Source organism: Martes martes (assembly GCF_963455335.1).
Source record: "Martes martes genome assembly, chromosome: 6".
Lineage (NCBI taxonomy): Eukaryota > Metazoa > Chordata > Mammalia > Carnivora > Mustelidae > Martes > Martes martes.
In genome coordinates this window covers 128,724,776-128,751,866 of record NC_137893.1, presented here as the reverse complement: position 1 = coordinate 128,751,866, position 27,091 = coordinate 128,724,776, and the positions used below count along the sequence as shown (strand labels likewise).

Sequence of the window (27,091 nt, the reverse complement as noted above, 5' to 3'; positions counted from 1 at the left end):
CCTAGTGGGGGGCCGGCGTGTTCCTTCCACATATGCTCTCCAGCCTGAGGTCCTGGAGCCTCTGTGGCTCCAGATCTGGGGCCAGAGTTTGCTCCCACGGTCCCAATATGCTGTGGGGGAGAAGGGTTTCAGCTCTTCTGATCAGTGGGCTCCCTGTTTTAAACCTTTTGATGGTGCCCCATTGCCTTCAAAATAATGTCCAAACTCCCAAGGTGGCTTCAGAAATCCTTTGTCGTCTCCTGGGCTTCAGGGCATTGCCCAGTGTGTCGCCCTGCATTTCTAGCCTTCTGCCCCAATGCTCCCCGACTCTGACAGTGGTCCAGTCCACCCCCCCCCCCGCAACTTGCTATACTTTCCCTGGCTCCTTGGCCTCTGCCTGAGGCCTAGAGAGGGTTTGACTGGTTTTAGGGAGTCCTGCAAATGCATTGCCGCGAATCTCCTTATTTTCATGGGAAAATACATTCTAAGCCAACTTGGAAACCGGTGTGTGGAGCACAGGTAGCTGGAAGCAGGGGCTGCACAGGCTTCATTAGCCAATCAAGTTATATCAGAAGAGTAGGGCCTGGGGACGAACCCCCTCCTCCAGGAAGAAGCCCTTTTAGAGCTTTGGAAGCTTCCACTCGGAAGGCTGAGCCATTGGGTTCCTGCCCTGTGAGGCACGTAAGGGCGCCCGGAATAGAACTGGCGAGAATAGAATGCTGGGCTCCAAGGCTGCTCTGGTAAACAGTCCAGGGGCAAGGGGACAGCAGGGCCAGGAGAGCTCTACCTGAGGGCCTCACTACAACGGGAAGGGCACAGCCAGCTCACTTGCAAAAGGTACCCCCCGGGGCTCCCGCAAGCTCGGTCTCAGAGGTTAATAGGTGTGAAATCAGTATTTATCACAGCGACCTTTTCCTTGTGTGACTTCTGTGAGTTCCCACCTCCTTTCGGAGCTCAGCGGGACACCTTCCCCTCCCTGGAGTCCAGCTCTGTGCCGGAGCCTTGGCTTGGTGTCAAGGCTTCTGACAGCATATCAGCAAACGTTTCTGTTATTCTTGTCAAAATCAGCAGGTGACTTTTCTCTGGCCACAGTGAAAGTCGAGGCCTGATCAGGTAAGCCCTGGGGGGTGGGCCACGTGCAGAATCTGAGGGGGCTGAGCTGTAGGGTGGGCCTTCTGGGAGGATTTTCATGCAGGTGGGGGAAGGAAAGAGTCCAGGACATCGTGGCTGAAGAAAGCAGGGACTCTAGGCAGACCCGGTGTGTGTGTGTGTGTGTGTGTGTGCACACGTGTGTGCACGTGCAAGGACCTTTATAGACTGTTGGATATGGGGAACCTCAGAGCTTGCTAGCATCTGCTGGTAAGCAAGCTGGCTCTATTTCATGACCATTCCCCAGGCCAAGTCTCTGTCCATGATCACTAGTGGAGAATCAAGAACTTAGTAATGTAGTTCAAGCTGTGTCCTAAGGATTTGCATATACGCCCTCGCTTCATCCTCTTAACGATCCTGGCAGGATTATTGTTCCCATTTAACACACGAGGAAACAAGTGGGAGAGCTTGTTTTGCCGTTCCATATCTGGAAGCTGGGTCCCTCTGATGCCATGGCCCAGGAGCTCTTCGGCCATCACTTGTCTCCTGGGGGATTATACAGAAATGGGCACAGCTTGGCTTCCAAGGATGCAGTAAAGAGAGGAAATGACAACCTCATTGCCAGACTTCTTCCTCAACATTCTTCAAAACGTGTTATTAGAAATGCAGTAAGAATGGCTGGATGTTGAGACTCAGGGACACAAAACCTATTTTCTGGCTTCTTACTGGCTTCTTCTCACTGCTACTTCTAAATTCAATGAGCCACCCTCCTGCCCTGCTTAAGAAGTTTGAATGGCACCTGTTGCCCACAGGGGTCAGCTCTCAAGCCTTTAAGCGGCTTCCCAAGTCCTTTGGAACCGGTGGTCGGGTGAGCAGGCAGACTACGATCTGTGCATTACAGGGGAGCCAACACGCCATTTCAATTAAGCATCTCCCAGGAAAACTAGCAGACCTGTGTTTGTACAAGAAAGACCCGCGGGGTGTTGCTGGTGGGAAAACCCTCCATGTGAGTGATTCAGAACTTGGGAATGGCACTCCTACCTCAACAGAACAGTCATTCAGCTTCTGGTTATTTCCTGCAAAATCCCTGAGCCGGCTCAGCCTGCATGGAGCTGGAGTGGGTCTGGCCGCTTGGCTGGGTCCTCCTCTTTCTGCACCTTCCCACCACCCAGAGGGCCGATCTGATAAGGGCTGGGGCTTCAGCATAGCCTGTGTCCCTCTTGGCTTCCTAAAATGCACAGCTGCCTTTTGCTGCTGGGAAAATATTTATTGAAGGTCTGGCTGTCGCTGAGAGAGTTTGACAACTCGTAAGGCACAAACATTCTTTATCTGCAGGATGAGGTTAGTTTCTTTTGGGCCTGGTGTTTTGTAAGAAGGAAATCGCTTTCATAAGCATCAGATTAGATCCAGGAAGCATCCAAAGGACAATGAAAAGCTGATGAGGCCCAGCGTCCGGATTTTCTCATTGGTCACTACTGCCACCTTCTGGCGGATTTTGTGAACTACATAGTATGGACTGTAAGGAAAGCTTCCTTATCCCCAGCATTCCGTTTTTATAAGCTCTGTGTGACGAAAGGGGAAAATAGAAAAATTATTCTTTAAATAGAGCATTTATTGGTAGATTTAATATTAGCAAGAATTATAAAGCAGACAGAAGGGTGACATACAAATAAAATATGTAGTGGAATGCTTGCATTTGAGGCGATAGGGAAAAAAATCAGTGAGAGCAGTTTGCTATACCTTCTGCCTCAGCGTTCATTAGCTTTGTCCAAAATAGGTGGTTAGACCTTATCTGAGTTTCTAAGACCTCCTGTCCACTCTCTAAACCTGATTTCTTAACAAATTTATGTTACTCTATCCAATCGTTTTGGAAAATCAGTACAAGATTAGGAGCTGAAGTGAAAATTGTTACCTGCAAAAAAATTATTGGGTTTAAAACATGTCTTTAATCATGCAATAACAAATGTCAGTCTTCTAAAAGTTTTTATTTTGATCAGTCGATGCTCAGCATGACCACTGCACTCATTAATCTCCATCACCTCTTTAACTCATCCACCCACCTACCTCCTCTCTGGATCTGGGTGGTTCTATTTTTAACTTTTTGAGAAATCTCTGTACCGTTTTCCACAGTTGCTGAACCAGTTTGCATTCCCACCAGCAGTGTGAGAGGGTTCCTTTTCTACACACCCTTGCCAATACCTGTTGTTTCTTGTGTTTTTGATTTTAGCTATTCTGACAGATGTGAAGTGTTATCTCATTATAGTTTTGATTTGCATTTCCCTGATGATCAGTGATGTTGAGCATCTTTTCATATGTCTGTTGGTCATCTGAATTGTCTTTAGAGAATTGTTTGTTCATTACTTATGACCATTTTTAGTTGTACTATTCGTTTTTTGGGTTGATTAGTATAAATTCTTTATATTTTTTGGATTATAACCATTTATCAGATATATCATTTGCAAATATATTCTCCCATTCTGTAGGTTCTCATCCCCATTAAAGATGATTTTAACTGTGGGTTTTTCATATATGACCTTTGTGATGTTGAGGTATGTCTCCTCTAAACCTGCTTTACTTTGCTGCTTTGTATCATGAATGAATGTCATACTTTGTCAATGGTTTTTCTGCATCTATTGAAATGATCGTATGGTTCTTATCCTATCTCTTACTGACGTGTTGTATCACACTGATTGATTTGTTAATATTGAACCACATTGGCAACCCAGGAATGACTCCCGCTTGATTGTGTGAATGACTTTTTAAAAAATGTATTGCTGGATTTGGTTTGCTAGTATTTTGTTGAAGATTTTTACATCTCTGTTCATCAGAGATACTGGCCTATAGTTCTCTCTCTGTCTCTGTCTCTGTCTCTCTCTTTTTAGATAATGCATTTATCTGGTTTTGGCATTAGGGTAATGCTGTCCTCATAGAATGAATTTGGAAGTTTTCTTCCCTCTTCTACTTTTTGGAATACTTTGAGAAGAATAGGTACTAACTGTTCTTTAAATGTTTGGTAGAATTTGCCTGGGAAGCCATCTGGTCCTGGACTTTTCTTTGTTGGGAGTTTTTTGGTCAGTGATTCAATTTCTTTGCTGGTAGTGAGTCTGTTCAAGTTTTCTATTTCTTCCTGTTTCAGTTTTGGTAGTTTATATATTCTGGGAATTTGTCCATTTCTTCTACATTGTCCAATTTGTTGGCAGATAGTTTTTCATAATATTCTCTTATCACTGCTTGTATTTCTATAATGGTTATTTCTCCTCTCCCATTCACAATTTTATTTATTTGGGTCCTTTCCTCTTATTTTTTCTTGTTAAGTCTGACTAGAGGTTTATTGATTTTTATTGATTTTTTCCAAAGAAACACCTCTTGGTTTCATTGATCTGTTCTATTTGTTTAATTGGTTTGTTTGTTTGTTTCTGTATCATTTATCTCTGTTCTACTCTTTATTATTTCCTTCCTTCTGTGGTTCTTTCTCTAGCTCCTTCCGGTGTAAGGTTAGGTTGTTTGAGATTTTTCATGCTTTTTGAGGTAAGCCTGTATGCTAGAAACTTCCCTCTCTGAACTGCTTTTGATTCATCCCAAAGATTTTGAACCATTGTGTTTTCATTTTCATTTGTTTCCAATTTCTTCTTTTATTTTCTGGTTGACACATTCATTGCTTAGTAGCATGTTACTTAACCTCCACGCATTTGTGGTCTTTCCAGACTTTTTTTCTTGTGGTTGATTTCCTCTTTCACAGCCTTAGGGTTAGAAAAGATGCGTGGTATGATTTTGATCTTGTTTAATTTATTGAGGCTTGCTTTGTGGCCCCAAATGTGATCTCTTCTGGAGACTGTTCCATGTGCTCTTGAAAAGAATGTGTCTTCTGCTGTTTTAGGATGGAATATTCTGAATATGTCTGTTAAATCCATCTGGCCCAGGGTATCATTCAAAGCCATCATTTCCTTATTGATACTCTGTTTAGATAATCTGTCCATGATGTAGGTGGGGTGTTGAAGGCCCCTACTACCATTGTGTTATTATTGATTTGTTCCTTTATGTTTGTTATTAACTTTTTTATGTATTTGGGTGCTCCCATGTTGGGACCATAAATATTTGCAATGGTTATATCTTCTTGTTGAATCGTCCTGTGTATTATTATATGATGTCTTTCTTTGTCTTTTGTTGCAGTCTTTGTTTTTTTTTTAAAGATTTTATTTATTTATTTGACAGACAGAGATCACAATAGGCAGAGAGGCAGGCAGGGTGAGGGAGGGGAAGCAGGCTCCCTGCTGAGCAGAGAGCCTGATGCAGGGCTCAATTCCAGGACTCTGAGACCATGACCTAAGCCGAAGGCAGAGGCCTAACCCACTGAGCCACCCAGGTGCCCCTGTTGCAGTCTTTGTTTTAAAGTCTATTTTGTCTGATAAAAGTATTGTCACTCTGTCTTTCTTTTGACATTCATTTGCATGCTAGATATTTCTTCATCCTCTCACTTTTAATTTTAATCTCACTTTTAGATTTTAGATCTAAACTAAGCCTCTTATAGGCAGCATAGAGATGGGTCTTACTTGTTTGTTTGTTTTTTTTTTTTAATCCATTCTGTCACCCACAGTCTTTTGTATGGAGTGTTTAATCCATTTAATTCAAAGTAATTATAATAGATATGTATCTATTGACTTTTTATTACCTGTTTTGTGGTTCTTTCTGAAGATTTTCTCTGATCCTTTCTTGTCTTTCTCTTTTTCATGGTTTCCTGGGTTTTTAAATGACATGTTTGGAATTCTTCCTCTTTTTTCTTTGCAAATTTATTAGTGTTTTTTTAAATTTGTGGTTACCATTAGGTTTGTATATGAGCTTTTCTGCATATAGCAGTCTATATTAAGTTGATGGTGTTTAAGTTTGAACCCATCCTTTACTCCTCCCCTCCCCATGTTTATGTATATGGTGTCATATTTTACATTATTTTATTTTGTGAGTTCCTTGACTGATTTGTTTTTACAGAAGTATTAACTTTTACTGCCTTCATTTTTCTTACCTTCATACTATCATTTTTTTAAAAAATTTATTTGACAGACAGAGATCACAAGTAGGCAGAGACAGGCAGAGAGAGAGGAGGAAGCAGGCTCCCCCCTGAGCAGAGAGCCGGATGTGGGGCTCGATCCCAGGACCCTGAGACTATGACCCTAGCCGAAGGCAGAGGCTTAACCCACTGAGCCACCCAGGCGCCCCCATACTATCATTTTTGATCTTTCCTTTCCACTCAAATAGTCCCCTTTAATATTTTTTGCAGGACTGGTTAGTGGTCAGGAACTCCTTTAGTCTTGTTTGTCTGGGAAACTTGTTATCTCTCCTTCTATTCTGAATGATAGCCTTGCTGGATAGAGTATCCATGGCTGCAGGTTTTTGTCCTTTGAATTCAGCACTTTGAAAGTATCATGCCACTCCTTTCTGGCTTGGAAATTTCTGCTGAAAAATCCCCCGATAGCCTATGGTTTTTCCTTTGTATGTAACTGACTTCTTTTGTTTTGCTGGTCTTAATATTTTTTCTATTTCACTACATTTCGCCATTTTACTTTTTTTTTAAAGATTTTATTTATTTATTTGACAGAGAGAGAGTACAAGCAGGCAGAGAGGCAGGTAGAGATGGGGGGGGGGAACCAGGCTCCCTGCTGAGCAGAGAGCCCAATGAGGGACTCGATCCCAGGACCCTGAGATCATGACCTGAGCCAAATGCAGAGGCTTAACCCACTGAGCCACCCAGACACCCCATATTTCGCCATTTTAATTACCATATGTCTTGATGTGGATCTGCTTTTGTTGATTTTATTGGGGTTCTCTGTGCCTCCTGGACCTGGACATCTGTTTCCTTTCCCAAGATTAGGGGAGTTTTCAGCTATTATTTCTTCAAATAAGTTCTCTGCTCCCTTTTCTGCCTCTTCTCTTCTGGGCTCCTATAATACAAATGTTATTACCTTTGATGGAGTCACTGAGTTCCCTAGGTCTTTTCTCATTTTACATAGTTATTTTTTCACTCTTTTGTTCAGCTTGATTACTTTTCATTACTCTGTCTTCTAGTTCATTAATTCATTCCTCTGCTTCTTCCACCCTGCTGCTCATTCCATCAACTGCATTTCTCATTTCACTTATTGAGCCTTTTATCTCTGCTATGTTATTTCTTATCTCTGTGCTAATGGCCTCACAGAGGTCCTCTACTCTTTTCTCAAATCCAGTGAGTATCCTTATGATCATTGCTATAAATTATCCATCAGGCTTGCTACTTATATCTGTTCTGCTTAGATTTCTGGCCATGGCCTTGTCCTGTTCTTTCATTTGGGCTAAATTCTTCTGTCTTCTCATTTCATCTAAGTCTCTGTGCCTGTTTCTTTGTGTTGGGTAAGTCAGTTCCATTTTCTGTTCTTGAGACTGATGGCTTTATGAAGAAGAGTTCCTGCAATACCCTACAATGTAGTGCCCCCTGTTCCCCTGGGCCTGGCACTTTTGGGAGGGTCTCCAATGGGTGCTGCATGCATTCTGCTCTTGTGTCCTGGCCAGTCATCTATAGATGCTCTTTTTGCCTGTAGTGGGGAGTGTTTGCTCACTGGCCTGAATGTGTTTTAACTAGACATGCTCTGGTCTGCTTGTGAAATAAGACCTGTTGCTGCCACCACTGGAACAAAGACTGGGTTGGGAGATACAGTGTTGGCAGGGGTTTGGGCTGGTCTTCTAGCCTGGCAGACTGGGAATGAGGCAAGCATGACTGAGAAGGGCGGTTATATGGGAGTACAGGGGTGTTGGGCTTGGTGTAAGCAAGTTAGCTAGTAAGTGATGGTGCTTTAATTGTTCCCACAGGTGGCCCAGTGCTTATGCTAAGTGTTGGAGGAGAGAAATGGCACCTTCCACTTCCTTTTTTTCCCCCCTGAGGGGGTCTCTGTGAATTCTACCTCTCTGGGACATGTTCTGAGATGAGGAACTAACCTCTGCACTGTGTGCTGTGGTTGCTGTTCAGATTGCTGTTTCCACACTGTATGGTCAAGGGCTGTTTACCCTGCTTATTCTCTAAGACTAGCTCCAATGTCCTTTAAGCTCTCCCAGAGCCAAACATGCTGACCTCTAAAACTCCAGACTTAAGTTCCATGAGTTGCAAGAACTCACAAAATTCAGGTCTTTGATTTTCTAAACCAGTTGCTACTGAGGATTCATTTTTCCTATTTCCTATGTGCTGCCCTGTATGTTAGTCTGTCTCTGGCCCTTCTATGTGGCAGCAGCTCCTTCCCCACCACAACTGCCATGATGGATTTTAGAGTGCAGCAGCTGGGGCCCTTGGACAATGACACTTTCTGGCATCCCAGATCCAAGAAGCACATTCTCATTGTGGCTATAGACACCCAGATGGTCTTGTGTTGAGTTCTGGCCAATAAAGTATATGCATAAGCTCATAAACAACTTTCAGAAATGGCTCGTAAAAGAAGAGGACTATGTACGCCTTCCCTGCCCTTTCTCCTCTCTTGATCAGATGACTAGACCTGAATAGCTATTTTGGACCATGAGACAGAAGCCTGCGGTGGGAGGATGGTGAAGTCACAAAATGAAACAAACCCAAGCCCCAGTGATCATGGACAGTTTAGGTTCATGGGAGAGAAAAATAAACTTCTAACTTGTATAAATCACTGCTTGATTTTCTGTCACTTGAAACAGAAGTTAATCCTAACTGAAAAAGATCTACATTTTGCATGTAAAGCCTGAAGCCTAAAGGAGTAAATATTTCCCATGGGATAAATGATGACACAAAGAAAAGCTTAATCATCCAGGACTGTGACTGGGATATGATATTTATCCCATGGGCTGAGGGTACTAGCAGATCCCACCTTTCTGTTGCTAGGATGGCGTCCCTCTCAGTTGGCAAGGGCAAGAGAAGAAAACCACTGATGTTCATAATGGAGAAGTCTTTGAAAATAGCATGTGAGAAAATAGCTTAAATCCTCCCCCACCCCACTGTGTGCCAGGTTCACAGAGTTTGCTGAATGAAGGGACCAAGAAGGAAACCAGCTTGACTTAAATTGTCTGTTAAATCTGTTGAAAATTAACTTTTTCTAAACTAATTCCTTTTGAAGCTTTCAAAGCTTGAGAACTTAATAAATGTTACCCTTTTTCGGGCTTGTCATTATTCAACCTAGTACCACTCTTTGACAATGGCATATGGGCTATTTTCTGGAAGGATATGGCTCTTCTCTCTGATGACTTTCAAAACATGAATCTACCCATCCAAACTATTTAACTATGTTACCTGTATACCTGTATCATTTTTAAACTGTATGTGTATTTTCAAAGTGTGACATCTGAAGGTTAGCAAATTCTGTTTACTAAGTGCCCTACAGGTTAGAAGGCAGTAGAAGAGAAGTTAATACAAGGGCCTGGAGACACACCAATCTGATTCTAGCATTTGTTCTGCCACTGAATCACTTGTGTCATCTTAGGCTTAATTTCTGAGATTTTCCTCATTTGTGATAGTCCCTAGTTATGAGATTTCTGTGATAATTAAATTAGACAATGCACAAAAAAATCATAGAGGCTCAGTACAGAGTGCTGGTTCTGTTGTAAGTACACAGTAACCACTAGCTATTGCTAACAATTTGATGCCCAGTCCCCAGTCACAGGTTGTCCCAGCATCCACTGGTCACATGTAGCATTTAAGCACTCAAAATGAGTGCTATCCAAATTGAGATGTGCTGTGAGTATAAAATACAAACTAGATTTTGAAGTCTTAGTGTGAACATAAGAATGTAAAAATATTTCCTGGATAATTTTAGAAATATTGATTACATGTTGGAATGACAAATTTTGGATATATTGTGAAATAAAATATATTATTAAAGGTAATTTCAGCTGTTCCTTTATCCTTTTTAAAAATGTGGCTACTAGAAAACTTAAAATTATACCTATGACCTGTACATCAAATTTCTTTTGTGCAGTGCAGGTCTAGTAGGCTGTTGGGTGGGATGGTAAAGTGAACCCAAAAATCATGGTTCGTGTGGTTAGTATATGGTGGCTAACAGAAACCTGAACAAAAGTCCAATTTAGGAAATCTATTTCCTAGGGCATGTGGAATACTTGTACTAATCAATTCTACAGATACTGACTGAGGTCAAGGGGTGGTCTCGAATGAGCAGCACTCAGTCACCTGAGTCTAAAGATGGGCCCCCAAATTTGGGGGTTCTGACAATGGACGTTTGGAGAGGTGCCAACCAGGATCTGACCTGGAGTCCAAGGGGGAGCATAGTGATGACAGAGCACCAAATGGCAAGGAGTGATCAAGGGCCTGAACCAAGGAGGCAGCAGTTCAGGGGTAGAAAATCCACTTCTCAGGGGCATTGTTGGTACAGACAGAATTCATTTCCACAGATATTGATTAGAACCTACTATGTGCCAGACCCTTTATTAGAAACTCATGAAAGCACTATGCTTGCCTACAAGGCGCTCACGGTCTGGTAGGAAAGGCAGATAAATAAATAATTGTAGCACAAAGTGATGAAATACTGTGAAAGAATACAGTGGGAGCTCATTGAAGAGAAAATTAATCCATTCTTGTGGCGAAGAAACATTTTCCTAGAGAAAGCAACCTCTCAACTAAGATGTATGGGGAAGTAGCCAGGAAAGAAGGGGTAAGCACATTCTAGATAAGGGAGCAAGATGGGCAAAGGCTGGGTAAGGAAAGCACCATGCACTCCACAAGTGGCAAGTTGGCTCAGAGTAGATCAAAAGGTGGGAGTGGCTGGAAGATGGAGAGAGGAGGAGAGTGGGTGGCATCACAGCTGAAGGGCTTTGAGAACACAAGGCAGGGGGATTTGTAGAACTTTAAGCTCAGGAGGGTTATGGCCACATTTGTGCTTTAGAAAGTTTTCTCTGACTTCATTGTGAGGGTTCTAGTTCTGGATAAGATGAATTAAACACACCCCATCCAGTCCCTCCCTCTTAAATCAGGAATGAAACCTGGACAGAATGCATGGAGCAGATATTTAAGGACTCTGAAGGTAAATAGTAGCAAATGGATCAGAGAAAATCAACAGTGAAGTACCACTAAGCCAGTGGAAGGTTTACATTTTTTTCCCTTCCAGTATGTCCTGGACTCAGCACATGGCCTGAGACCTGGAAGGTGACATGAGCACAAAGAAAGATGCTCTCTGGTTCAGACTCAAGAGTGGATAAGGGGTCTTCTAATGTTAATAGAAAGTTGGAATATCCCCATTTTTCCTATTTTCTCCATTCTCTTTCATTTCAGCCCCTAAGCAATCCTTTGGTGGCAGCAGTAACATTGGGAGCAGTGGGGGCCCCAAAACTATGAGGGAGGGAAAACTTCCTCTCCAATTGGAAAAGTTGTGGTCCCTAGAAGATGGGCTGCACCCTTGTTATTTATTTATTTATTTATTGAATCATTTATTTATTTATTTAATTTATTATTATTTATTTATTATTAATTATTTATTTATTGAATTATTATTGAATTTATTGAATTATTATTGAACTTTCTTTCATTTCTTGGTCCCAGGCATGGACTCAGTTGCACCAAGTGTGTGTCAGATTGAGTAAGTCCCCACATTTTGGCTGGAGATCGATAAGACCAGAAAATATTGGGGAAATCATGGAGGGGGAGGAGCTCAGAAAAGCAATCTTATTTTTGAAAGCAAAGTTGTTTTTGAGTGGCTGGGCTCACCTCTGAATTGTACATGAATGGATCTGAAACCTGAACAACATGTCATAACAAAATGTCATAGACTTTGAGAACTGACCCATTGGATAGACCACAGCACACCACCCAGACCACCCACTAGGTGACACACATGTGGGACACATCTGAATAGTACTGCAAAAGTTTTGACAGTGGTACTGATATTTAAGCCACATGGGCAGAGGGCTTCTCCAAACTTGCAACCTGAACCCAACAGAGGCTGCTAAACAAAGTTTCCCTGCCTAAACAAAACCATCATCATTCCCCATTGGTTTGAAATAATACTTGGAGACTTACAATATCTAAAATATCCATGAACTAATCTAAAATTGCTTGCATACAAAGAACCAGGAAAATTTTAACTTGCATGGAAAAAGAGTCAACAGATGCTAAAGCCATGATATTACAGATGTTGAAATTATCTGAAAGACTTTTATTTTTTAAGACTTTACTCATTTATTTGTCAGAGAGAGAGAGAGAGAGTACAAGCAGGGGGAGACACAGGCAGAGGGAGAAGCAGGCTCCCCACTAAGCAAGGAGACCATGTGGGGCTCAATCCCAGGACCCTGGGATCATGACTTGAGCTGAAGGCAGACACTTAAGTGACTGAACAACCAAGGTGTCCCTCCCTATCTGACAGACTTTAAAGCAGCAGTTATAAGAATGCTCCAAGAAGTAATGGCAAATCATATCGAAATGAATGAGAGGATAGAAACCCTCAGCAAACAAAAACACTAAATGGTGAAAAGAACCACATGGGAACAGCAAAAGTGTAAAATACAGCGACCAATATTTTAAAACCTGAATGGGCTTCAGGGAAATGATAGAAAAAAGAGCCAATGAACTTGAAGATAGGTTGATAGAAATGATCTAATATGAATAACTGAATGTTCAGCTTCTGACATTCAAAATTAATTTTTCCAACCTGACAGTAGGTTCTGGTAAAGGAAGACATCTTATAATATTTTTAGCTCTTATTTAGCATCTCAAGAACCATGCCTGGCAGGGGGAGGGGTTCCATTCATTCCATAGTATTGAGCAGATGCCTTAGTTGGGCAGCTTGCTGCTCTGGGTAGCAGAACAAGGGAAAATCTATCCCTTTCCATCCTGGAAGATGATGAGAGAAAAAATCATGAAAAAGAGGCAGGAGAGGTAGCTGGTTGGAAGTGTGTGGCAATTTCTCTACTTATGTGAGGAGGAATAAGAGTGTCAGATTGTTAGAGGAGTGTTGGAGTTGACTTGTATCAGCTCTGTGGAGCCAACTGTTAAAATTTCAAGAATTTTGCAAGCTGATTGTTAAAATACTTTGCAACTTGAAATTGGACATGGTGGGGATATTTGCACCATGATAACTTGCAAACACTTCAAACTCTTGGAGAGTCTGTTGTTAAATTACCAGCATAGAACTGTAACAAATAGATCAAAGGGAACGTGGAGGGCACAGAGTGGGGCATGCTTTCCCTCTTCACCATTTGGAACCTTGGAGGACAGTGCTATACAAGAACTATACTAGCAAGGTGTGATCAAGCATGGTAGTATGACGTGGTTGGACAGAGACCAAATCTGGTTAATGCTCTCAACCCTACCTAGTTTCTCAAATAGAGAAAGTGCTGGACTGAAAGCCGTGGGCCTGCTGTGGTAAGGTGAAGATCCTCACCACAGAGCCTGGTCAGGAATTCAGATTCAGCTATCTGTTGACCAGTGAGGACTGAAAGAGGGCTAAGTCAGTGGGAGGATTCACAGAAATGGAATTGGCCACAGGGCCATGAGGTACAGATATCATCAGCAGACTGGTGGATGCAACGGACAAGATCAGACCACCTTAGTGCCAGACTGGCCAAGATAAGATGGGGCTGCGGATAGTTCCTGGCTCCCCAAATCCCTTTTTTCCACCACCATGAATTCACGGGAGACCTTCTCCCCCATATCCCAGGTACCACTTAGAGGAGATGGGCTTGGAAGTAACGGGACTGAGATATAATTCTCCTCTACATGAATACCAAAGGGTCTGTTTAAGTCACTGCATCTAACTCAGATGGGAAATCAGTCTATAATTAATTATCTTTCCTCTGCTACATGATGGTGGGAGCTCAGGAGGAAAACAGATCAGGTATAGATCCAAACTAAACAGACCACATTTTTTCTTCCTTTTTGACTGGTAGTGTAAATTTGCTACCCAGCAACACTTGGAAAATAAATAAATAGCATAGCTTGTGTTTATCCAAATGTATAATTCATGATTTTTTTTTTTTTTTTTTTTTTTTTAGAGCTCAATCATTCTTTGCAAACAGAGGTTTGACTTCACCTCTATTATGCAGATGGAAAAGAGGCTGGAGCATGTTGCATTTGAGGGATTTGAAGACAGAAAGACTACACCTTGGATGCCTCTCCATGATGTGGGGCTTTGCTCTCAGGTTGGTAAGTCCAGAACTAAATTTTTATCATTTATCCCTGAAATAACCAGGATTAGAGGAAGTGGTTCATTTTAAACTCAGGAGAAGTGAATTGATATTCAAGAATACTGAGTTTATTTAGTTGTCGTGAAAAATGAAACTGCCAGTGGGCTGGAATACTTAAAAATATAGGATATTAGGGCCAAAAGGATAGCTGAGGTCATTTAGCCCAGGCAGCTGAGACCCAGGAAGGTGAAAACACATTCTCAAAGTTCGGCAGCTCATCCATCGTCCATGGCCAGGCTGGAACTCAAATTCTGACCCCACTCCTGTTTTATGTAAGGACTTAGGTTTCTACCCCACCTCTATATTTGCAGAGGAGTCTATGTGAGGAATCACATCAGAGCTGCAAGCCTTCTTAACAGTCCTGCAGTTAGAACAACAGCTTCATTCCACTTGCCAAACATGTGGGAATCTCCCCTGGGTCCATCCTTCAGATACACAGATGCTGATTCTCTGTTTCTTTTTTTCTAAACTCCATGAATAAAGATCCCTGGGTCTTTCCTCAGGCCATAAATGGTTAGTTAGGGCATATTATATTGGAGTGACATTATAAGCCTGATACCCATCTTTGATTAGATCAAAATGTGTCCCAAGTCACGTAGTAAAAATAATAGTGGGTGGTGGTCTCATTACTGGGCATTTGTATATATGTCAAGTATGGGCATTGAGCACTTTACATATGTTACCTTTTTATTGACAGACTTACAAACATCTCAAAGGGTCTACTAGCTTCTAACTCAGAATGTGCCCCGCCCTCATATCCCCATGGCCTGTGTGGGCCACACCAGGTCTGTGTGGAACTGTGCGGCTGATGGGCCCCATTAGTGGCCATGGTTCATGTGGCCGCTTCAGTATGCCATCTTTTCTCTTTCACACCTTGGAGGTCCCACATGTCTGTGTCTTGGAGGGCTCTGAGAGCCTTGAGAACTCTTGGGGGGAGACCTGGGTTCTGCCAAGCACATGCTTTCTCTTTTACATGGGTTTGAATCTCCGTGTTGGCTTGTGTGCAAGGTTGGTGAACTGCTTGAGAGAGACCTGTGTTATGTTTTCCACAAGAAGGGAAGAATAAAGGCACTGACTGAAAATTAGAAATGTCTCAGAGAAATGTACTCTTCTAGAGATACAAACATAGTACAGAAAAGTGCATGTAAGTGGTTGAGTTTTATGGTCCACACCCATGTGGTCCCTTCACAAGAACAAATGGTGGGCAAATCCCCTTGTGCAGCCCTGGACTCAGAGGGAGGCAGGTTTGTGGTGTGGGAAAGTTATGGCAACAGATACTCGTGGGGCAGCCAGCTGTCAAAGAGCTCCTGATGAGCTGACTGAAATGGGAAAGGGGAATATGACAAAATAAAAAGGAAGGACAACCTGGCCTGGGCTCCAAGGCAGAGGACAGCATGCTGGGAACACCCTGGCCCCTCTGTGCCATCTCTACCAGGTCTGACCATTTAGATCAATAAAAACTTGGGGAATAGAAGAGCTGATAAATACAAGGAATTGAGCAAAACACTGTGCACTTCATCAAACCTTCTCTTTTTGGTATTTCTGTTTCATTTTTTAGTGATAAGAACTTTAGAAAAATCCACAAAGACCTTTGTTTTAAATTGTGGTAAAATATACATAACAAAAAATTTATCATATTAACCACTTATTCATGGCATTAAGTTCCTTCACACCGTTGGGCAGCCATCACCAGTGTCCATCTCCAGAACTTTGTCACCTTCTCTGAAACTAACACCGTCTGCATTTAACCATAACTCCTCATTTCACCCACCACCAGCCCCTGGCAACCACCATTCCTTTTTCTGTCTCTGTGAATTTGATGACTCTAAGTACTGCATATAAGTGGAATCATGTAGTATTCATTCTTTTGTGACTGGCTTATTTCACTTCCATATCTTCAAGGTTTATCCATGTTATAGCCTGTGTCAGGATTCCCTTCTTTTTGAGGTTGAATTGCAGTTCATTGTATGTATAGACTACAATATTTTCATCCTTGCATCCATCAATGGACTCTTGGGTTTTTTCCACCTTTCAGCTATTGTGAATAGCGTTGCTGTGAACATAGGTGTACGAATATCTGTTTGAACCCCTGCTTTCAATTTTTTTTTTTTACACATCTAGGAAGGAAATTGCTGGATCATGTAGTAATTCTGTTTTTAATTTTTAAAAATCTTTTTATTTATTTGACAGAGAGAGAGAGAGTGTGATCACAAGTAGGCAGGCAGAGAGAGGAGGGGGTGGGAAGCAGGCTCTCCGCTGAGCAAAGAGCCCGATGCGGGGCTCGATACCAGGACCTTGAGATCATGACCTGAGCCAAAGGCAGAGACTTAACCCACTGAGCCACCCAGGTGCCCCTGTTTTTAATTTTTTGAAGGACTGCTCCAACGTGCACAAGTACTTTTTCACTGACTCTGCCAGTTCAGACAAACCTGTTACCTTTCTGTAACTATGAATGACTCAAGGTTATTAAGGGTTTGCTGTTACTTGGTAGCACTGCATTTGAATATTTTGATTTAGCAAGGGGTTTATTTCTTTTTTTTTTTTTTAAATGAAGTCAGCCCATCCTTTGGGAGCCTGGGTGTATCCCTCAGTCTGGTTTGATGAGGAAGACAGACTAAGGGCCCCCAAAGATGTCTCTGTCTTAATCCCCAGAATCTGTTGTGTTATAGTAAAAAGGACTTTGCAAGTATGATTAAGGACCTTGAGATGTAGAGATCAACCTGGATTATCCAGTTGGGTCCAATGTAATCACAAGAGTCCCTAAATGTAGATGAGGGTAGTAGGAGAGACTCCAAGGAAGATATGACTTTGGAAGAAAGACAGAGAGGCAACATTCTGAAGATGGAGGGACAGATCGTGAGCCAGAGAATGTGTATGGCTGAAGAGCAAGAGACTAGATTCGTCCCTAGAACCTGCAGCAGGAACACAATCCTGTCTTTACCTTGGTGTTAGACCTGGAGGCCCATTTCTGACTTCTGACCTCCAGAACTAGAAGAAATACATTTGTGTTGTGCAAACTGCTAAGTTTTTGGTAATTTAGCGAAGCAGTGGCAGCGGACTAACACAGGTGGGGACTGTAGGGTCCCATGTTCACCATTTGTCTTTTCCCTATTGTGATTGCCCATTAAACTGGAAGTGCCCTGAGAGCAAACTCTGTGCCCACCTTGGTCACACAAGTGATCTGGCCTCTATCCCAGGGCCTGGTGGGAGAGACACGATGAACACTCCATGAAGAAACATGGCTGGCTAGGTTACAAGTATGTCAGCAAAATGGGGAGGAAGGGCAAGCCAGGCAGGGCTCCATGCTGCTCCCAAAACACCAGGGCCATGAGACTCTACCTTCAAGAGCTTGGACAAAGGCCCTGGTTGGAGCTTGACACCCTGCCTCACTCAATATGCCTGGTCTCCACACTGTATCAAAAATGTAGTTCTGCTGGGGACAGCTGGGTGGCTCAGTTGGTTAAACATCTGCCTTTGGCTCAGGTTATGATCCCAGGGTCCTGAGATCAAGTCCGGCATCTGCCTCCTTGCTCAGTGGGGAGCCTGCTTCTCCCTCTGCCTGCCACTCTCCCTGCTTGTGCGCTCTCTCTCTGTGTCAAATAAAGAAATAAAATCTTTAAAAAAATGTAGTTCTGCTAAGAACGACTCTACTTAAATTACTGACTGGGTACCAGTTTCAATCATGGTAATTAGAGAATTGATTTTAACCTCTTTGAACTTCATTTAAAAAGTTGTTTAAAGGGGGATAGTATTAGTTTGCAGGGTAGTGGTGACTTTTAAATTATCTAATTTGTAAGAAAGTATCTAGCCCAGTGATCTTAAAAGCAAGCCCGTAATAAGGACTGAAAAAAGCCATTTCAGGTGAACCCAAAGTCAGTGTGCTCAAGGCCACTGATTCTCAGTGAAGTGCTCTTCCTTTTTCACTCTTTCTGGGATATTTGAACACATTTATTTGCTTGTTTTGCATCAGTCAGAGACCTTCTTTCTTTTCTTTCCTTTGGAAAAAGGGGAGGGAGAGGGAGAATGGGTTGGGGGGTGGGGAATCATCTTAGGAATATGAAGTTCAAGAGACCCAAGAGCTTCCCTCTCTGCATTTCTCTGATAAGAGATATTTTCCTGTCCCATTTCCAGAGTTTGACTCTGTTCCCAGCTTCAGTTAAAGGGACTGCTACCCTTAACAAAGAACAAAGCATCTTGAGAAAAAATTTAAACAATGCCTTTGAACACGTTTTTATTATAGTGCTAACGTCTGCCAAAATTTCAGGATCAAAGAAATCTGAAAAGATTTATACAATAGTGAACCCTTTGTGAAAAGTGTTAGATTAATGGGGAGATCATGTCAAATATTAAACATTTATGATTCCATTCTCTTTTTCTTGCCCACTAAGGAAAAATAGAATGAACTCATTTTAATTTTTTCAAATTAAAAAAAATTTGGTAAAGCAATACATAACATAACATGCACTTTTAGCCATGTTTAAGTTTTCAGTGACATTAATCACCTTTACTTTGCTGTATGGCCATTACTGCTGTCCACCTCCAGACTTTTTTCACCAAGCAAACCTTTGTATTGTAAGATACAAGTTGCATCAGTGGATTTAAAGTCCATATTATCTCTCAGCCTGTATGTAGAATTGTTCTAATGTTCTATATAAATATAGGCATGTATAAATATGTGTTTGTGCATGAGCAGCTACAAATGATGCAAAGGAAGAAGGACTACTAAGCCCTACATGTTATATATTGTACAGAGGGATCCGTGAAGCAGAAACTGTTATCCCAATTTACAGAAGGGAAGACAGAGAAAAATTAAGTAGCTTGCTCATGGTCACATACCTGGGAAGTGATGTTGCTGGTTCTCAACCCTGACCTGTTCTCAATGGCACCATGCTTTCAAATTTAGATCCCCTTAAGCACAAAGGAAAGAAGGAATGGGGATTGGGTAAGATGCAGACTTTAGGACTGTTAGGTTGCCAGTTATTGAAAAAACCTTCCAGGAACTCCTGGGTGGCTCAGCTGGTTAAGGACTGAGTCTTGATGTTGGCTCAGGTCGTGATTTCAGTGTTGTGAGACCAAGTCCCATGTCAGGCTCCACACACACGGGTGGAGCCTGCTTAAGATTCTCTTTTGCTCCGCTCCTCCCCACCACTCTCTAAAATTAAAAAAATATAGAATTAAAAAAAAAAAAAACTTCCAGGAAAGTGCGGGTTTTGCTTTGTTGGAGATTTTGAAGGATTCAAGATGCAGCTCTTCTCCTCCCTTGACTCCTCCTTTGAAAATCTCTAGAGGATCTCTGTGGCTTGTGTTTGCTTAATGTATCCCACTGTTACGTGTCAAATATGAAATGGTAACAAAAGGGACAAGGATGGGGAAAGGACAGGTTAGGGAGCTAGTGGCTATGTCTGAGTGGGGGATGTCTGGGCTCGGCTGCTGCTCCTGGACATTCCTGTTCTGCTCAGGATATCATATCAGAGTTGGAGGAGGGGGGTTTCTGGAAGGGAAACAGACGGCTTCTTCATGAATACAAGGATGGGTGGGCTTTGCTAGACAAGTTTCACCCTTCACAGATGAACTGGAGACTTATGCCTCATTTCTAACTGAAATCTGGTGCTGTCTCTCAGGTTGCTTCTCAGGAAGATGTAGTTAGAGTAATATCATGCAGGATACGGTATTAGCTAATTTTTGTCAGTCTCTATTAGACACGTATATGGTAATCATTTTACTTGTAGCACATCTCTAAATGACACAGACACTTTGGTTCTGTTATCATCTCTATGTAACAGGTGAGAGGGAGAAGGCCACATGCCCCAGAAGTAGCAGGGGCAGAAATTCAGAAATTCATCTGTACCCCAAGTCCCTGCTTGTCTTCACCATGACATTCTGACTGGCTTTGAAGCTGCCTACACATGGGTACTCAATGTGGCTTCACTAATTGCTCTCCCAACGGTCTCAGTTTGCAATATTATCAATAACAGGAACTATACTACCTACTGCATGGGATTTCTAGGAGGATTAAGAAAAATTACCCACATGGAAATCTGGCTAAATAAACAGGTTTGAATTGTATCCTCCCCAAGGATGTGTTGAAGTCCTAACCCCCAGGACCTTAGAATATGGCCTTATTTAGAAATAGGGGGTTCACAGAGATAATTAAATTGAAATGAGATCACTAGAGCAGGCCCGAATCCAATAAGGTCGGTGTCCTTATACACAGGGAAATTCAGATTTTTTTTTTTTTTAAGTCCTACAGGTTTATTGACTAAGGCTAGACAACAATTCATATGATCCTATTTGGTGCATTTCCTACCATGGTCCAAGATCATTATATGGATACAGCCAAGGGCTGGGCCCCAACTTTCAGGAGAAAGACCACAAAGAAGAAAATCAGGGTGGCAATTTGGCCCCCCCAGTTGATTATTTGTGTCCTGGAATTGGAAAAACAAAAGGTGGCAAATACAGACTGCAACGAGTAAAAGGACTTGGAAAAGTTGGCGGAGAGTGGCACGGTATACAAGTAAGGTCACTGGGCTTGGGATGGCAAGGGCACTGCACTGAAAGAGCATCCGTGGGACCAAGTACTTATAATGTCTTGTGGTGTCATTCCCTCAACGACTTTAGAATATCTGTATGCGATAATAAATAGATCAGTTATTTAATAAGGCAGTGTGTTGAATATGCATTCGTCCTGTGGAATGAACCACCACAGAGAGAGAGACAAGGATACCCTACACTTTCTTGAAAGTTTTCTTGTGTTGTGTTTGATTTGTTTGTTTTCAAGGCTATCCAGGCTAACTCTTCCCGGGGATTTCCTTGGAGAGAAGAGTGGTTCGCTGAGGCTGGTTTGCTTAACCTCTCCTTTATCAAGAGATGATGACTGGCTTTAAAGAAAAATAAAGCTGAAGGTTGTTTGATTTTTATTTTTTTCCCTTTTGGTTGCATCATTCTGAGTGTTTTCATATAAACAAACAAACAAACAAAAAAACACAACCAAAAAAAAGAAAAAACCAACAATAGTTTTTGATGCATCCAGTAGTTGTATCCTCAGGAAGTTCCAGATGTTTCAGGTAACTCTGTAGTTTACGGACTGTGGTTTTGTCCAACAAGCAAAGGTCAAAATCAAATGTCGTGTTTGTGATATGGAAGTGTCCAGTTTCTTCTGTAAGGTTCACGATCTGCTGCAGAATGTGTGTCTCCCTCAGCGTCATTAACCTTCTATGAAGCTCCACCAGTTTGTCTAGGTAGGCCTTGTCACGTTCACCATTCTTTATTTGCTTATCTGATTTGCCTTGCTTTATTGGACTTTTCACTTCAAGAATCTGGTTGTTGTTGGTTTTTAATAAAGGTGGCGGGGGTTCGTGATGGAGGGGCGAAGAAGCTGAGCTGCCTTCGCTGTCACTGCCGTCACTTAAGCTAACTCTGCGGCTTCGGCTGCCTCCTCTATTTACAGGTCTCTCCATTTCAGAGTCATTGTCATTATCCTCTGCCTCATATAGATAGATATAGAGACAGACACGTACGGAGGGAAGATGATGGAAAGATGCACAGGGAGAGGGCCATATGAACACAGAGAATTGAACTGATCCCTCTATATCCCAAAGAATGCCTGTGGCTACCAGAAGCTAGGAGAAGCACAGACTTCACCTTCAGAGGCCCAGCACCTTCAGAGGGAGCATGGCCCTGAAAATACCTTGATTTTGGATTTCTGGCCTCCAGAACTGTGAGACAATACATTGCTGTTGTTCTGAGCCAGTTGATGGTACTTTTGTTACAGCAGGCCTAGCAAACTAATACAGTGCACAATCAACATATTTTCCTTCCTTATGCCATTCATTCCATAGTATTTAAGGACAATAGCAACAGAGCCTATTGTCTGTTAACCGAGTAAAGGTGAAGGAGTCCTTGTTTCTGCTCTCAAATTGCTTATACCTCCATAGGGCAGACAGAAAGTAAAGAAGTAATTGTAGAACGTGGTTAGAATGGTCAAGGCAAGGGGAGGGTGCTAGAGGAGCCCCTTTAACCCAGCCTGGGTCCCCGTGATGGAAAGCTTCTTGGAGGAAGTGGTATCTCAAAAATGATGAAGTAGTAGCATTTTGTTTTTTTTTTTTTTTTTTTTTTTTTTTTTTTTTTTTTTAAAGATTTTATTTATTTATTTGTCAGAGAGAGAGAGGGAGAGAGAGCGAACGAGCACAGGCAGGCAGAGTGGCAGGCAGAGTGGCAGGCAGAGGCAGAGGGAGAAGCAGGCTCCCTGCTGAGCAAGGAGCCCGATGCGGGACTCGATCCTAGGACGCTGGGATCATGACCTGAGCCGAAGGCAGCTGCTCAACCAACTGAGCCACCCAGGCGTCCCAGTAGTAGCATTTTGAATAGGGACAAGGCTGTGGTGGAACAAGAATGTTAACAAGTTTGTTGTTGTTACAACGGTACAAGCTCAGTTCCAAGTTGACTGGAAAAAATGGCAAAGACAAGCAAGACTAAAGGGAAGCCTAAGTATTTGTCTCATTTAGCAGTTTTGTTTCCAGAATACTTTTCAGCTGGGGTGGCTCCTTATTAAGTGTAATTATTGGAAGTGGTGAGTGGGTACTGGGGTAGGGTAGACTGATGATGAGATCAGGGACCCTTAATCAACAGGCAGAGACCAATGTCTCTATGCTACAGAATATTTCTTTCATTTGGTTCTCTTTCTTCAGTGCATGCCATGTAGTAGGACGAGATTCCAAAGTTGGCCTGGGCCCCTGGTAAAGTTGTATAGGTTGTGGACTGCACAAAAAGAGACAGAGGACTGAAATCCAGTGTATGCCCACTAACCAAGTTATGTATCTGGGCAGAGGCCTATGTTTTGCTGAAAGACAAGCATTCCTTTGCTTTGCACAGAAGCATCATCTTCTTGCCAAGTCATAGGACACTAATTCTGATTTCACCAGAGTGGCACCTTTTTATAATCACATATAATTTTTTATAATCATGTATAATGGATGCCATCAATCCCAATGGTAGTCCCAAGCATGGCATTTGATCTTGCTTTGTGATAAGGCATCTGTTCCTTTGAAACAAAATGTATCCTACATGCTGGAAGGCTGCCCGAGGAGTCCTTGGTATGCAGTCAGAGACTAGATTCACAGCAATTCTTTCTTCCAGTCTCATTAACTAAATTAACTACAGTTATCTTGGTAGTCTGAATCTTCACTAGATGGCTTCTGGCTCATGCCCCTGACATTTAGACCATATCTGATTTTTGTGGAGTTTAGAAAGGAAGGGACATAATAAACCTCTAAGCGCTTGGCTAATGAACGTTAGTTATAAAAATGATCTGCACAGTTAAGACAATGTTCTCCACAAACTTCAATCTTGCCATACATATAACTGTCTAATAATTTGTAAATTTCCCTGACTTTGGAGTTTCTTCTCCTCCAGACCCCATGGCATATTTTCTTGGGGGGTGAGGTAAAAGGGTTGCTGTGGGGGTTGAGGGGTGTGCTCGAGGCCAGAATATAAACAGACAATAGGCTCTGATGCTATTGTCAGAAGGATGGTGAGGATGAAACTCTACTCACGATGGGAACAATACACCTACCTGTCTTCCAGCAGATGGAAAAACAATAGTATGGGAATAGTACAAAGGTTACGTGTAGGTCCAAATGGAGTTCCAGATGTCAGGGGGGAAACAGCAGGAACTGGGGTGGGATCACGGGGTAAGTAAATGGAATCCCCATTCCCACGTGGTTCTGGGGAAGGGAAATGCTGCCCACCAGTAAAATTGGAATTTCTTGGGTCCATCTGTGGATTCATATGAAGACACTCTAATAAATATGACTTAATTAAATATCAGTGACTTTGCACTCCACTTGCATGTTACAGATGCTCTCCAGACTCTCCCCTTTCCTGAGCCTGGTTACCTCTGGGTGCCTCGTGTCAGCTCAAGAGCAGCTCTTTCCTATTTCATTCTTTACCACTCTCCTCTGGCACTGTTGTCCAAGCTGTTAAAGCTACTGTTGCACGTTTCAGACCAGCACGGTGCCTATGCCCAAGCCCTGGTTCTCTCTTCCCCCACTTTGTGCTGGGTCCTTCCATGTTTGTGAAGCAAGCCATGCTGTGTTCTACCCACTTGCCCGTGTACTGGAAGGTCATTGGGCCCTACAAAATGTCATGGGTGCCCCGAATCCCTTATAAAGCCAGCTTCTGGTTCAGCTTCTCTCTCCTCGGGGCTTTGCTACTAATCCAAGAGGCTGGGTGTGGAGATGGGACACCAGGACCTCCTTTTGTCTCTGTCTTTGCCCTCAGGAGCTTGGTGCCAACATCATCATTTCCACCCTGAAAATATCTAGAAGAGACAACGTGGTGTCCTTTGGAAAGGTGACAATTAGTTTCTTTCTGAAGCTGTGCTGATTTTTTTAATTACTTATTTTTTTTTTTAAATGCTCCTTTCCCAGCCTTGAAAGGCCTCTGGGAATAAGCTCCCTGAGAGCAAGAACACACGTGATCCGGCTCTCAGCAGACGGCTTTAGTGACTTCTTTCCAATTCCAACATTCTGGGCGCCCTACACATAGCTGTGAAATATTGAAGTCAAAACCCATAAAATATTGGATAATGAAATCCAATTAAGGAATTTAACAAAACAAATGACTGCAGATAGACGGCCTTCAGGATATGATTGTGATGGAAAAAGAATAACCCATAAATACAAATAAATCATGTGTTACCTCAGGGGGTGACAGTGGACAAACCCAGTACGGTTATGAAAAATGGCCAGGGAACAAGGCAGGAGTGTAAGCACCTTTCTCTTCTCAATGACTCCACATAGGAGATTTGCTATTAGGTTGGTGGAAAGAATCATTCTGAAGACCTGCCAGGCTAGGTTGGGCTTGGCACCAGTTGACCAATAAGGGAGCTTCTCTTTCTTTCTTTCTTCCTTTCTTTTTCCTTCCTTCCTTCCTTCCTTCTTTCTTTCTTTCTTTCTTTCTTTCCTTCCTTCCTTCCTTCCTTCCTTCCTTCCTTCCTTCTTTCTTTCTTTCTCTTTCTTTCTTCCTTTCTTCCTTTCCTTCTTTCTTATTGAATATATTACCATAACATGGTATAAATTTAATGTGTACAATGTGTTGATTTGATATATTTATATACTGTAATATGATTGCCATTGTAGTGATATTTAGCACCTCTATCACATTATATAATTATTTTTTCTTCTAAGTGTTTGGGATAACTAAATAGGAGGAGTTTCTGTGTTAAGCTGTCTTTCAATTATTTCCATATCATCACCAAAAATGAGGTGAGAAAAAGAAAGAAAAGATGTGCTATGGTCTGAAAGTCTGTGTTGCTTCCAAATTCATGTCGAAATGTAACCCCAGGTTGATGGTATTTGGAGGTGAACATTTGGGAGATAATTAGGTCATGAGAATGGAGCCCTCCTGAATAGGATTAAGGCCCTTATAGAAAGGATGCCAGAGAGAGCCGTGGTCCCTTCCACACTGTGAGGACACAGCAAGGGGACATTTGTCGGTGATCCAGGAAGCAGGCTCTCATCAGACACTGAATGTGCCAGCACCTTAATCTTGGAATTCCCAGCCTCCAGAATGGTGAACAATACATTTCTGTTGTTTCAAATATCCTTATTCTATGATATTTTTGTTACAGATGTCCAAAGGGATGGAAACTGGAGGAGAAGTTACAAAGAACATGATCTTGGCTGCTGAGCATTGTGGAGCATGCGTGTGACTATGTGGGTTCTGGGAAGCAAATGTGGGAAGAAAGCTGCAGGGCATGGAGCCAGGTGGCTTTGGGCTCTGGCTGTCTGGGCCTCCTGGCAGCTACGGGCACTATGTCAGCCCCAAATATCCTAGTACGGGCAGCTCATCACTCTCAAAACAGCTGTTCCCCGGTCCCCGTCCCCTGTCTCTCCAGTCCCTGGTCCCTTTCTCACTGTTTGTTCAGGTTTCCATGCTGCCTCCTTGTTCAGAAGCATCCTCTCTCTCTCCTTCCGTCATCCATCCTATCCATGGGAACCTTGCACAGAATCCTCCCATACTGGGTCAGTCCCATACTTCTTGCCATGGGTCGGGACTCAGACAACAAGTCAAACATCAAAGGGGTGAGGGCACACTTGCTAAAGAGAGTAACTTCTTGCCAGGGATGGATGGATAGAAAGGAGTTGCTCAAGAGAGTGACAAGGGGATCCTTTGGCAGGAGGATAGGCTCAGACTAGGATCTGGGTCCACAGTAAGTTCAATAAACCCTTGCGGATTCATTGATTTTTCAGGGATCACAACCAAGCATTAACAGAAAAGCCTACATTTGGGGGAAAGTCTCTTTTATTATATATCCTATTTCGTCTAAAATTGAACTCATTGCCTAATGACTGAAGAAACAAAGTACGTCCCAGCCCTTAGGAATGAAATACCAGGCTGATAGCCAGAGAACCAGAGCCGAGACTGCTTCCTTCATGGGCACCAGGATCTCTAATCCCATCCATCCTTAGAGGGCCAGCTCACGGCCCCTTCCACCAACCTGTACATTCTTCCTGTGAAGCCACAGTGTTTTACTCCTCTTTCCGGTTACCTCCCATGGGCTACCCAACATAAAAGATTTTGATACCTCCCTTTTCCTAAAATATACAGGAATTATGTATTATTCATTTTTACATATGTACATAAATACATCAGTATTTTACATATTGTGCTTAATACAGTTGTCAGCAAGTAGTTGGTGCTGGAAATATATTTACTGATGGAAGAAAAGAAGAAAGGAAGGAAGGGAGAGAGGGAGTGAGGGAGGTTGGGAGGGAGGGAGGGAAGAAGGGAGGGAGGGAGAGAGGGAAGAAGGAAGGAAGGAAGGAATAGAGAAAGCAAAAAAGCGAGGCTATCCTGT

At 42.5% G+C, this 27,091-nt stretch overlaps 1 long non-coding RNA gene and 1 pseudogene across 2 annotated transcripts; one reads left to right on the top strand and one right to left on the bottom strand.

Moving 5' to 3' along the window:
• The first annotated feature begins 721 nt into the window (after positions 1–721).
• LOC308344978 lies at positions 722–26,924 on the top strand. The gene is made up of 4 exons (XR_013967027.1): positions 722–816; positions 1,048–1,092; positions 14,092–14,191; positions 25,862–26,924. It is a non-coding gene; the product is annotated as an uncharacterized lncRNA (long non-coding RNA).
• Positions 21,274–24,357, bottom strand: LOC308345121 (protein AF-9-like; annotated as a pseudogene). The gene is made up of 2 exons: positions 24,331–24,357; positions 21,274–21,716 (listed from the first exon to the last, which is right to left on the bottom strand). The product of its transcript is annotated as a protein AF-9-like (transcript).
• Positions 26,925–27,091: the final 167 nt, after the last annotated feature.